This window comes from Coenobita brevimanus, chromosome 18, assembly GCF_032717465.1.
Source record: "Coenobita brevimanus isolate Jiangsu-jjx chromosome 18, ASM3271746v2, whole genome shotgun sequence".
NCBI lineage: Eukaryota > Metazoa > Arthropoda > Malacostraca > Decapoda > Coenobitidae > Coenobita > Coenobita brevimanus.
This window is the reverse complement of record NC_136971.1, coordinates 25,691,415-25,705,658: the sequence shown is the minus strand read 5'-3', so window position 1 is coordinate 25,705,658 and position 14,244 is coordinate 25,691,415. Positions and strand designations below refer to the sequence as shown.

The window sequence follows — 14,244 nt, the reverse complement described above, 5'->3', positions numbered from 1 at the left end:
AAGCGTCTCCCCAGGGAAGCCCATGTCAGGTGAGTCATTACCCCCTTACTCCCCCACCTCACACATCTCTCCCTCTCCATCCCCCTCACCCCCTCCCCATAGGCGTGCACGTGGGCGTGCAAGCACGCAGAAAGAATGTGCTGATCATGGCAAACAGCCCACTTTACCAGGTGTGGGTAGAGTGGATAAGTTTGTCTGAGAGGAAGGAGCAGGATTTGAGCCCTCTGTGCCAGTGTCTGATGAGGAAGGAGCAGGATTTGAGCCGTCTGTGCCAGTGTCTGATGAGGAAGGAGCAGGTGTACAAGAAGACAAGCTTCCCCCAGGGCCCAGGACTATTAGCAACATTTTTAGAGCAATATTCACAACCACCATCATGCAGTACCTGGTGGATAAAAAAATAATTTCCACCAGGCAATGAGTGTGCAGTGGCTGGATGTGACTGTCAGTGAAAGCATGCACATGAGGGACTGGCAACCTGTGGAGGTGGGGGAGTTGTTTGTGTGGCTAGCCTTTACCATACTGATGGTGCACATAAGAAAACATGTGGTCCATGACTGTTGGTCGGTAGATGAACTCGTGGTCACACCTGTCTTCGGTAAGTATATGGCCCATGATAGGTACCTGACTATCCTAAGGTTTCTCCATTTCAATGGAAATTATGGGCATGCACAGAACGACAGGGTGTAGAAAATTAGACCCACTAATAATGCTCAAGGAGTCATTTCCCAGGGTTTTTTGTCTGTTTCAGAAAGCGGTAACTAACGAATTGCTGGTGTTATTCCAGGGGAGGTTGGCATTTATACAGTATGTGTCATCCAAGCATCACCTCATTGGGCTGAAATTCTTTGTCCTTTGCGACTGCAAAACTGGGTATGTGCTCGATGAGATAGTTTATTCGGCTATGGATGTTGATATAGCCTACCTAGCGATGATCCTCATGGTTTCTCAGCATAAGTCGTGAAAGCGCTGATGGACAGGTATTTCAACAAGCACCATATTCTGTACACCGATAATTATTACACAGCCCCAGTGTTGACCAAGTATTTACTTCAACAAGATACTGGGTCCTGTGGAACTGTTTGGGCAAACAGAAAGAATTTCCCTGTATTCCCAACAGATACTGAAAAAGGAGTTCTTCTTACCAAGATATGTGGCAACATGTTAGCCCTTTTTTGGCATGACAAGAGACAGCTTAACATGTTATCAACAGTACATAAGGGTGTGGTTGAGGAAACGGGAAAAACAGACTACAGGACCAGGTAACCCGTGTTGAAGCCAGATGCTGTCAATGCTTATAATATCAACGTGTGGCTTCTTGATGAATCGGACATGCAAATTGGTTAGGTTCATTGCCTACATAAGTCCTGCAGATGATACAAGAAGGCGTTTTTACACATTCTTAATATCATGGTCCTGAACAGTTTCAAACTGTTCAAGGAGCTCGTCAGGAAATGTCTCTCTCTATGAGAGTTTGAGAGAGAGCTTGCACGCGAACTCCTTGAAGAGTATTCAATTGCACAGGTGCCAGGTGCTAGGCGGGGGACGCAGACAGCGCCTACAGTGGACAGGCTAAGCTGTCCAGACTACTTCTGGCAGCACAGGCTGGTAGAGATTGGCTGTACAATACCACAGCAGGTCGTCAGGCATACAGGCGGTGCCACGCCTGTAACACGACCAAATACCGTCCCCAAGCACAAAAAGAGACAGCCTACCACTGTGCTGAGTGCAAGGTCCCCCTGTGCCCTAAATGTTTTTGCGAGTATCACTCCGAGCGTGATTACTGAGCAGGTGTGTGGGAAAATGTAAATAGTATACCGGTATGCACAAGTGTTTTTCTTTTAATACATAAGTGAAATGTTAGATATTTTGAGTGATTTCCAGTAAGTGCAATGATATATGTGTTTTATGATATGTTCTGCAAGTGCAGTGCAAAAATGTCACTGTTTATTGGTTATTGGTGAAAAAATTATTGGAAATACCTTGAGTTAGCCTACCTGTTACATGAAAGAAAACCACTTGTGGGCGAGCCAGAAGGAAAATTAACTCATTGGCTGTAACAAAACTTTTCTCTCGATACTCAGGAAACAGTGGTGCATATGTGAGCATAAGCGTATTTGTGATGTGAAGTACAAAATGTAAGTTGTGTATAACATTTGTAACAATTTCACAATGCCCCTGATTAGTACAAATCAGTTTGAATTATAGTACAGGCAATTACCTAATATTCAACCATACTGTGTGAAACAGCCACAACATTTATCTGTCAAAGTGCAATTACCCATAGTCGTGATGTCAAGTGCAATTTTAGGTATTGTAGTAGATGGAAATTATTGAAACTGATGCAAGAAGTGAGTACAGAAGATAAATGATCTATTCTTTCCCACAAACCTACGGGGCATTGTGGCACCATGAAACGGGCAGAAAACCCTTTGGGGAGCCACATGAACAGGCCGATGACTCATCCTTATGGTGGTGAGTAAGGAAAAGTTGAGGATCGAGTGGAATTTTCCACATTCCTTCCAAGGACGCCCGGGCAGTGTTACAATCACCACTCCGGTCAGTGCTGCCAACGCCAGCCAGTGAGTCCAAGGTCACTGCCAGTGGCCCGCACTCAGAATCAGCCCAGCTAAGCACATAAAACCAGTCGTCCTCAACATATCCTCACTCACCAACGGAACCACCTGGAGGCTTCAGGATACTTTCATTTGAAAGAGGAAGAGTTGATGAGTCTTATGTACCTTTATCTTTTTCTCTAGCTGTTAGAGTTTGGTAGATATTAGGGTTTGAAGTAAGAAAATTTTTTCCAAAATCTCATAAATTCCCTATAAGGAGTGGGCGATGATGGGAAACCCCCAGCAGATAAGGGTTAAAAGATATGTGTCACGTATAAAAGAAATAAAAAACATCGAATCCTTAAAACGTACTCAGAAAATATTCAAAGAATCACATGAAGAGCTTTGATAATGAAACAAAAAAAAAAAAACTAAAAGCTACAAAATAAGGTGGTCCCATGTCTCCTTGAAGATTACAGTAACATTTAATTATCCACTGTAAACACACCAAACCAGTATAGCATCTTCCTACTGTGGTGACTGAGTGGTTAGCATCACTGACTGCAACACTGCCTGCCCGTTAGTTCCAGGGTTTGAATTCTGGTGCGGGCAGCTGCCGTCACTCGACTCAAGTGTCTATCCACCCTTTATGGGTTGGTGGGTAAAATAAGTACCTAGAGTTGCATCAAGGGGGGGAAACTGTGGTAATATGAATGATGGAATGGCTTGTATCCCAGGATACTGTGTCCGCCACAGGCTGCAAAGTCAAGTTACAGAAAGTAGCACTGAGGTTAAGTGCCTCATGGTGTCTGCCGCTACTTTTACTATTACATTACAGCATCTTTGATCAAAAGGTGTAAGATGTATTCAAAGGGAAGCCGGACGTAAAAGTCATAGCGTGCCCAGGTTGTCACTGAAAGAACCAAGTTCAGTTGTCGGGCTGGTCAGACCCTCGAACAAAATTTATTTCTTCCTCATCCCTGTTTACTTGGTCAGAAATTAATTGTCTTAAAGACCACTGTGTAGTTGACGACTGTTAATCTTGGCTTCCTCCTTCTACTTTTTTTTTTTTAAGTACGCAAAGTAGTTAACAAACACATGAGCACACGGCACAAATACTGAGCAGACTATTCTTTAAGAGATGTGAAAATGGGTAAATTAGAGAAAGGATGGGGATAGCAGGGGCGATGTTCATTATGTCAAGTGCTGTTGCAAGATGGGAATGGCAGGGGTGACGTTCAGTATTAAAAATGCTGTTAAAGGATGGGGATGGCAGGAGTGGTGTTCAGTACATAAATGCTGTTACTCGTACGTGCATTGTGTAAATAGAAACCATAAGAGTTTCTATATCATCCGAGAACACTTTAAAACTCCTTAATTAGAGGATGTACTTTTTACTTCATTCATTTTCCAGATAACATTATTCAACTTAGAAATGACTCTTTCAACTAGAGGGGAAGATATACTCTTCATTTACCCTTTCCCAGAAAGAGATCCACTTAACAAACTAAAATCTTATGATAATAGCAAAAATAAACCACAGAAGATATCGCTGGATTCAAGGCGTTACATGAGGGTATGAAGCAGAACAAAATTACTGAATAAGAGCACCAACAACTCAGTTTTACGACAACACTTGGGCACTTTCAGTTACCAGCTTTTCTTGTCGGTACATTCTAGTTCGTTTAGCATCAGCAAAGTACCTTTCATTTGAAGGATATGTTTTCAGACTTTTCCCTACACTTACTTTTCTTGTCGTGGAGACAGGTATCCACGCGAATTTGTTTGTTGTTGTCTGTACTTCATCTTTGTACCCATGTCCAAACTGAAGAATTTGGCAGAACTCGAGAAAGCATCACTGATCTGTTAATCAGAATAAGTAAAAGTTGTATTAATAAATGCAAGATATAGTAAGTCTGGATGGTATGAAGAAAGGTCCTGTGACCTAAGACATGTACAACTGATTACATTAATATCGTTACAGATTTTTAGTCAACCAATTATAAAACTTTCATAATATCGTGAAAACATTATTTGGCTCCAAAGATCGCAACATGAGGTTTTGAAAGTCGTTATTGTTCTCTTAATTTATTGCAATGAAATGTATCAGTATTTTTGTTCAGAAGTCTAAATACCTGTTGGGTAGGGATGCCGTGGTTAGTAAGGTAGGCAAAGCCTACCCCAGCAAGGGAGTTCTTCAGCTCCTGGGCCAATCGACACCACTCGTCCTCGCCCGCCTCCTCCTTCACGCCCACACCTGCCCCACACACACAAACACATGAGTCTGTACTAGGATCCTCCCTGCCACATGTTCCTTATCAGTGTATATTTGCCACTGTATGTTGGTATGTTTATGTTATCTGCGCAGTTCCATGACAACAAGAGCAAGCGCAGCAAAACTGCAGCCCCAGTCCAAAGCACATGACTCGGTGAAACTCAGAGGATCACACGAAACGCAAATAATAGTAAAAGGATTTCCATAACAATACCATGTTAGCCCTAAAACCGTTTTCCATGATGGGAGACCCTATTATAGTCGTTCAATTTTATGAAGGCAGTTTGGGTAGGGCGGTCTGGGACCTCACTCTGTTAGCTCTGTTGCCACATCGTCGCCACACACGTTCTCTCTCTCTCTCTCTCTCTCTCTCTCTCTCATATTTATATTAACTACTACTGATTTTATTTTCTTTATTTTCTCTCTTGTTTTCGACTTTTTTCCACACCATTCCTGAGGTAAAAGTCTATAGGTGCGGTTTTTTTATATAGCTTCCATGGCGGGAGACTGACCGAGTATGAGCCGCTCACGCAGGGCTATCCCTCGTGTCACCACCTGACAATGTCGCAAAAGCACCTCTGACAAGTCTTATGAGATTTATACTATACTATAGCTTTTTTATTGAATTACATCTATACAGAGTGTTTAAAATTCATTTATAAGTAGTTACTAGCTTAAAATAGGAGAGTGAGACAGAGAGAGATGTGAGCACAAATAATTATACGTGTGTCGGCGGCGATGTGGCAACAGAGCTAACAGTATGAGGTCCCAGATCGCCCCACCCAAACTGCCTTTATAAAATAGGAGACTATAGTAAGCAGTGCTTTCTCTTGATATCTCCTCTATCCTCCTATTCCTTCCATCTAAATAAAGGAGCGCCTTTGCGCATGCTTTGGAGTGGGAAACAGCTAAGGAAAACATGAAAGAAAATTGTAAGGTTCATTTGCAAAGCAAATCGTTAAGGAAGAGGCGCTAGAAAGTCTTCTGAGCTGACAAGAATACCTCTCATACAGAGGGCACATGTAGACACCATGTTGAAGGAAACTGTTCAAAGGTCACACAGTATGTTTTGCACAGAGTGCAGTTATTTAATCAACACATACGCAGGTGAACTCAGTATATTGTAAACTTAATTATGAATTATGGTGATTGAAACTGCAAAAGTGAAGCATCCATGCCCATTCCTTCTGGCCCTACGAGGACAGTCAATTCTTCTGGGACCTTACACATTAAAAAAAAAAAAAAAAAAAAAAAAAACGACTCGTGATACTGGACAAGACATACAAGCCTCATAACATTAGACAATCATTGTAATGAAGTGCGTGATCACTGACCCAGAATGCCGCAGAGTTTTAGCATTTTCCTAAGATGAATACCATGGCTCCTACATGGAATCATGTATATATTTTGCATACGAGGCAATCAAGCATGACGAATGTCTTGGCTTAGATCTTCTTTAGTGGCTTCGTGCTCAAAGTGATTGCAGCATTTGCCACCAGGCAAGTCAGTGCATGAAGTATTTTGTTTTAATCTCTTTCTCTTTGATATTATCAGAGGCCCAGTGAGCAGTGGTTTATGGTCTGTTTTAGCAGGCCTTAATCTGGAAAGTGGCCAGACATTCTAGGCGCTGCAATGATTTATGCTTCCACTCACCTCGAACCAAACAGGCAATTATGCGACCACCTCTCACATACAGTGCAAGACTGATACCATTTAAGAGAGTATTGGTAAAACCAGAGGTCTCCTACCTGGCTAATATTACGTCCTTTCCAGCAAACCATCTTAACCTAGGGAGGGTCAAAACCATCCCAACATGTCAGAACCCCCAGTGGGAAGTACTCTTTTTTTGTCATGGCTTGCTACTGTCATTTCAATGAAAATTTTTTAGTGATGCTTGTTCTTTGCACAGATTCAAAAAGGAAAACTGTTAGGTTTCCTGGAATGAACTACATTAGTCAATGTTTCCCGAGATATAATGACTTCTTGGGAAAAGAGAGGGATGCTCTCGTGCAGTGACAATGATATAACTAGGCGGCTTTACGGTCAAGTTATACAAGTGTCCCTTAACTTCCTCCCAGTATTCCGAAAAAAAGTATGGTGGATTGCAGGAGGGGGGCAATTTAAGGCTCCAGTCTACCAAGTTTACGTTTCAAATGAATCTGAAGCAACACCAGCACCAGCAACAACAATAACTACTACTACTACGTCTACGTCTACGTCTACGTCTAATACGTCTACTACTACTACGTCAACTATACTACTAGTACTACTACTAATCATATAGTTACCATCACTAACGACTTCTTACACATGCCGAGGGCACTGCATTCTCACACACAAGAAAGGAATTCAGGATATGAACAGGCGCATCCTTCACAAACATAGCTTTGACATGTACAGCTTGGATGGTCTTGAAACATGCCCGATCTGGTCGTTACCTGACCACCGGCACATTGGTGGAGTGGGCATTAGGCACGTGGCATGGCAGGGCTTTTTTTTTTTTTTTTTTTTTTTTTATAGCCCACAGGGAGGACTTGAGGTACCAGTGGAAAGCACTTCTACATTATGATGTGCACAGATATAGCCTTGTTCATCGTCGTTGCAGCTTACATTGGGCTGCAGGTACCATGAGAATACTATCCCTTTATGAAGAGACAGGTCAACAAGTGTCGTTCACAAAGACTTTAGGCAACAGCTAAAGATATTCGTGCATCAGGAGATGTAAAGAGACTCCCTTGTCCATCAACAATTGTGCATGGCTGGGGATAACCCATGTTCACCTTCTCATGTTAAGAGATGCAGGGAGATAATCTTGCCCACTTATACAGGGCAAGAGGCACTGCCATACACTATTACAGAAGACACGCAATTCTTCAGGGTCACAGGCCTGATATCTTTTTTACATATAAAGAAGAGTTTCAGGATTCATCTCAGGCTCTCTCTCTCTCTCTCTCTCTCTCTCTCTCTCTCTCTCGAATCCTCGCATGCCAACGGCCATACCACGTTGAGTACACCGCTTCCCGTCCGATCATGATCGTGAAGTTAAGCAACGTTGAGTCTGGTTAGTACTTGGATGGGTGACCGCCTGGGAACACCAGATGCTGTTGGCATCCCTACGTGACAAGTGGGGTTGGTGGAGGATTAGTGCCCCTCCCTGTAAAACAGTTAACTCTAAGCCCTTGGCCACCCCATTTGGGATACATGGCGTCTGGCAATGAATGAATATATATATATATATATATATATATATATATATATATATATATATATATATATATATATATATATATATATATGTATTTCAGCATCATTTTCATATATTGCATGATTAAAGTACCTTAGTAAAGTATTTCAGTAAAGTGCATGATTAAAGTACCTTAGTAAAGTATTTCAGTAAAGTTGTGGTCGCTTGAATGGCCCATCAACCACTCACTCGAGGTAGGACTACCCTTTTGGTGACTTTACACTACACATGATTTCCTTGTGTTTTGACAAAGTGGGTTGGCGGAGGGCCAATGTCCAGCCCTGTAAAACGGCAAACTAAAAAACAACAAAGAAACCTTGGACCTGAGAGGACCTATAGTTGATGACCAATGACTAGATAAGGGACACGATAAGGATGACGACATGGAATAAGGTGCAAATGGTGAGGTGAAAGAATGAGATTGTTTAGGGTCCTTGAGGGTGCAGGCTGGCCAAGACCAAATGAAAAGACGAGTGTGTGAGAATGGGATTATATACTGGAGTTGATAATGAGAGGGCAAAAGTGGATGTAAGTATTGCTGTATGAAAGAGATGTAAGGAGATATGAAGAGAGTACGGATTAGTTCGATCTTGGATTGTATGGGTAAGAATGAAAGTGGAATTATAAGCTTGGGTGGATGCTTGTGTTTATGCCCCAATGGAGGACCGAGCAATTACTGCGAAAGATGATATGCTTAGTTCATACTGACAAGTGGACAGGAATAGTTGGGAGAGAAAGACAGGAAAGAGCTTAAGGTCTTTATTTCTCCATCGTATTGGACTACACAGAGTCCATCCTCAGCGAGGCTGTACAAAGTGAGAATATCGGGGGTATTTGTACACTGGACGTATCTGGGACCGTTGCTGTGTCTGTTGCTGATCGACTGCCCTCCTCTATTGTGTTGACCTGACCTGGTGGTCTTACCATGACCTGACCCCGCCCCTCCCTATGCCTCATTGCTCCCATTTGGTGAGGTCAGAACTACACCTGCTGCAGTGGTTGACCAGCACATGCAGCCATCTCTATGATTAGTGACTTCTTTTCTACATATATGTGCTCCCTCTAAGGTTTTTCTCATCTTTTAGTCTAACCACTTCCTTAAAATCGTAAAATTTTCCATCTGGTAGATGTCGGAACTGATCTATGTGCAGGACTAGGAAAGCTGAAATGTTAGGCCTACGTATAACTGCCTATGTTCTTAGTCTTTTGGCAAAACCTCTCCTGGTCTCACCCATATATACTTTTATGAAACCGTTAAAAGTATGCTATAAATAGCACTGTTCTCATTGGCTTTACTCTCACCTTCATCCTTTCTTTGTAGGCTAATCTTTACCCCTGATGATCTTTACCCTTGTGTATAAATATATCTGCTTGCCTCACTGTACAGTCTCCCTGAGGATGATCCCCTGCAGAGGGGGGGGGGGGAAGAATACTTCCCTTGTATCCCTTCTTGTCTCCCATCTTTCTCTCCTTACTGTCCTCGTCTACATTGTTCTACCTCTCTTCTTGATATCTCTGTGTTTCTTCCGGCCTTTATTTATCATCTACACCTATCAGGTTAGAGATATGGTTTCATGGCATGAATAGCTTACTTCCATTGACGTACCATATCCTTCACCTAATCTAAAGTCTCCCCTTTAGTTTCTAATTATCTCCCTATTTCGTACTATACATTCAGATCATAACATAGTGCCATATAATCTTTGCAATCTGGCACTTGGATTTCACTCACTCACTCACTCTTTGAGGATGGACTCTGCATAGTCTGAAACGTTTAGAGAAATAAAAAAGTAACGCTCTTTCCTGTTTTTTCCTCCCACCCGTTCCTAGTAAGAAATGAATTTTTGGCGAATGTGGAAACGTGTAGAGAAAAGTTTGAGAAGAGTGCGAGTGTCTTTGAAATGAGATATGAATGGAAAAGTGGGGAATGTCAAGGCAGGTGAGGTGGTTGGTGAGTGAGGTGTACTCATTCAAATGGATGGGAATGATAGTGATCTGGTGGACGTGTATGTGATGAACGGCTTAGCAATAGCCAGTAACATCTTTCGGCACAAAATGATGCACTGGTATACATGGCGAGTGTTAAGGATGGGTGGTGTGTTGGATGAAAGGAAGGCAATGATGATGATGATGATGATGATGATGATGATGATGATGTGTGTGTGTGTGTGTGTGTGTGTGTGTGTGTGTGTGTGTGTGTGTGTGTGTGTGTGTGTGTGTGTGTGTGTGTGTGTGTGTGTGTGTGTGTGTGTGTGTGTGAAGATGAGCGAATAAGAAAATCTGTGTTGGGTATGAGAGTGTATAGAGGCTGGGGCAGAGAACTACTTGACTGATACAAAGCAGTATCCAAGGTATAGGCGCAAAGGTGATGGGTGAACAGAGGTAGAGGAAAACAGGCAGTTCTTGTGGAGCAGTGTTAAACTCAATCCTTCCCAAGGGCCACACTTCAGTTCTATTGATCGTCTGAGGGCCAAGTATTCCTAACGGTTTTATTACATGCAATTTTGTGACAGACTGTCAACATCCTTTATTATCAATTTCAGCTGGTGGCTACTCTCTCTAACAACTTTTATTCCCATTCACTATATGCTACAATAACCATTTACCTCAAATAAATGTAGAAACAATAGGATAGTGCCGGTTAGGCAAGCATCAACTCACCCAAAATTGTGCTATGTGTGTCCCTGGGAGACTACCCCAGCGCGTTTACGTTTTGCACTTAGGCTGAATTTATCAAACTAGGAAATACTGTTTCCAGATTTCCATCATATTAGTGAACTATATTTGCAAACTGCAGCATACGTTAGTACTTTTAAGTGCATAGAAAATTTAAATTTGCAATATAAAATTGAAAACTTGTTGAATGAAAATAATACTAGTACAGTATATATATCTCCTGTATGTAATAATCATACAAATGTCTTTGTATTTCATACCATAGAGTGTAACTTTTTTTTATTTATCAAAGGGTATGTGGCTACACCCAAAAAACATGTTCAATTACTAACTGTATGTAAATGTATTGGCTGAAGAAGGTGTGTGGCAAGACCCACCACCTTCTTTTGTTGTATTAGCACTCTGTACCTTTTACAACAATAAATATTTCAATTCAGTAAAACCGCAGCCTATTCAAACGTTCGGAGAAGTTCAGTACGCCTTCTAACCCTTGCGGTGGCATTGGCTTCTGCTTCAAGCAATTGATAAGACTTTCGTCAAACATTTGTTCACCAATACATTATTCAAATGGTATTTTTATCAGTCAAATTATCAATAAATATTTCCTAGCAGCGCTGTAATATTTGTTCACTTGATCATATGACAAGTTTTATGGGATTTATCGCTTGTTATTTCTCACTTTCTAAGTCATCATGGGCCACTCTTTTCCTCTTCGAGGGCCACCAGTTTGATACCTCTGCTGCAGAGAGTAGAAAGACTGTAATAGAATTAAAAAGAAAAGCAAAACATCAGAGAGAAAATTAATGGGGTAGTGACCAGGTAGATATGATTTGGAGCTGAGGGAAGTGGAAAGCATGTGTAAGACACTCACAGAAGAAATCTGCAGTACGTAAAGTAGTGTGTGTAGGTGAAGAGATGTATGGGAATGCAAGGAATAGCATGGTGGAATGAGGAGGAGAAACTAGCTGTGGCAGAGTAGAAAACATACAGTGATTGGACGGGAAGTACAGAAATGGAGGATGCCGAGAGATTGAAAAGAGAGTTACATGCAGAGAAGAGGAGAGAGATGAAGAGACTATTAAGTGAAAGTAAAAAAAAAAGTGGATGTGGAGTTTGGAAAAAAATCTGAGCGCAAGTGGATGGAATGTAAGAAACTTTGGGAAGGAAGTTAAGAAAGTATGACAGGGTGATAAGGGAAGCAATAGGGGAGAGAAAGATAAAAATTGCAGACTGCTGGTGGAGAAGGGAGAAAAAATGAGCAGATGGAGAGAACACATTTAGTTGGTTTAATAATCTTGCCATCTCTCCTCAAAACACATATCCCAGCAACTACACCACCCTACGACATTCCGTAAACTATGAAATACTCGCCAATCTTCCATCTTTCCAAGGCAAGCACCCTCAAGCCGCTAGGGGGAATTATTGTGGAGCACAGAGGTGGCAAATGGAGGTAATTTTGAGCGGACGGAGAGGCTTGGTTAAGGTGCACATAGTGGTAACAGCTTGCGTGCTAGGATGGCCCGCACTCAGCACTTGCTCAGCCTCCCTGCCCCCCCCTCCCCCCTCCCACTGCCTTACCCGTGAAGAGCTTTCATCAACCTGTAGGCTACGTGTGATGCTCGCCCGCCCGTTTTCCAGTCATTCCAGAGTGATACTGCACTACGGTGCGCAGGGGATAATAAAGCTTACATATAAATAAACAATCCTTGAATGAGAATCACACCTTTTCCAAATCAATTTTTCACTTTATTTCAGCATTATAACTGAATGTGCTTATCAGTTACTGTGCTAAACTTATTTTCTATAACTCGCTTATTTCATACTCTATGAAAATAACGTATGTACGAGCAATTATTTTACAACGAAACGAAGGCGCTTATATCTAAGCCTTTTTTTCTCAAGATAGCTATCTACAGTTACTATATACACACGTCACTGTCGAAAAATATATGCACGTCTCTGTCTCACACATTATTTTAACACATCATTGTCGTGAAATACACGCCACTGTCGGATATTAGGCCAGGAGCGTTAGCACAAATTCGAGGGGAACCTGGAAAAAAATTCGAGAAAGCATTTTTTTTTTCTTTTTAAGGAAAACTACTTGGAAGCATGCTAAGTCGAAATCCACAAATATTCTAAAAATTCCACGTGAGCTAGCCGTGTGGGACAATAATCCTAGATGGCCCGATGGCATGGGACGCTTATATAGCTTTGGAACCAGAAGTCACAGCTGGTCATGTAATATCTCTTTTTAAGGGACCTTGGGCACAAGAAAACCATTTTTACCACTGTTTCAATGTGTTATTGACGTATGTTCAAGATATGATCAAGGTAATGTACTATTTTAAACTAAATGGTAAATTCAACACATTTAAAGTCAACAACCAGCACTAACTTTTGCCAGAAGCAGTTACTGAACTACTTAAAATTTTTGCCAGCAGCAGTTGCTGAACTACTTCAAACTTTTGCCAGCAGCAGTTACTGAACTACTTCAAAATAAAACATTTTTTTAGTATCATAACTAGTTATGGTCACAACTATAGTATGAGGACTCAGTATCTTCTCCATTATGTGTGCATGAATTACCACAAGATTGGCCAATACATGAGGAACACATAGGTGTACAATAGAGTCCTGCTTTCCGACATCTACATCTCTTGCCACACATTACATTTGTTTACACCCATATGAAACAATGAGAAGAACATGCTCTCTTGCTACTGATCTGTCAGTCAAAATGGGATTGAGCATTCCTCCTTGAAGCTCCTTACCCCAGTCAGTAGGATTTAGATCCTCAACATTGCCCAATAAACTGAGAAGTAGGCTCGATATGAGTGGTACTTCGCAGATGAGGATATGGGAGGCTCTGAAGCTGGAAGCTGCTGGATGCTTATCTTATCCTGTGCATGTACTGCACAAATCTCAGCTTATTATGTGTTGTATATGTCGGATTGACATTATATAAATGCAGTAAGAATATTTCCCCCACTCTGGCTACTTCTTCATGGCTGGCATCGCTCTTCTTAAACACATCCAACGTCCTCTAATACTCGCACTCCAAGACTATCATGGCCTTCTTTTTGCTAATATCATATAAGGCAGAGACTGTGTCACATCCGGTGAGAGCTTTTGCTTTCAAATTGTGTTGTCAGGTTTGTGGATGCATTGCCTGCTGGATGCATACTGCATGTAGATATTGTTTTTTGTGGCCTTACCAACCAACAGGACAAGCAGATCTGTATCCTCTGCCACTAGCACGGAGGTATAATATGGAGGAGGCGGCATGCCGGTCTTCCTCTATCCGCGCAAGTGAAGCCGGTGGGCGGGGCTTAGTGGCCCGGTGTCATATGCACGCATAAGTCACTCCGTGCATACGACACCGGGCTTTTCCTGGGCAATTTAGTTTTCTTCTGTGAAAATGATGGATAACCACCAGACACACTTGGTATCACACCTTCCCTTAACATAGTTCGGTGTGGTCCTGTCAAAAACTT

General features: G+C 41.9%; 1 pseudogene; it reads left to right on the top strand.

Annotated features, from left to right (window-relative positions):
* Positions 1-7,813: 7,813 nt before the first annotated feature.
* LOC145391512 (5S ribosomal RNA) lies at positions 7,814-7,937 on the top strand (annotated as a pseudogene).
* Positions 7,938-14,244: the final 6,307 nt, after the last annotated feature.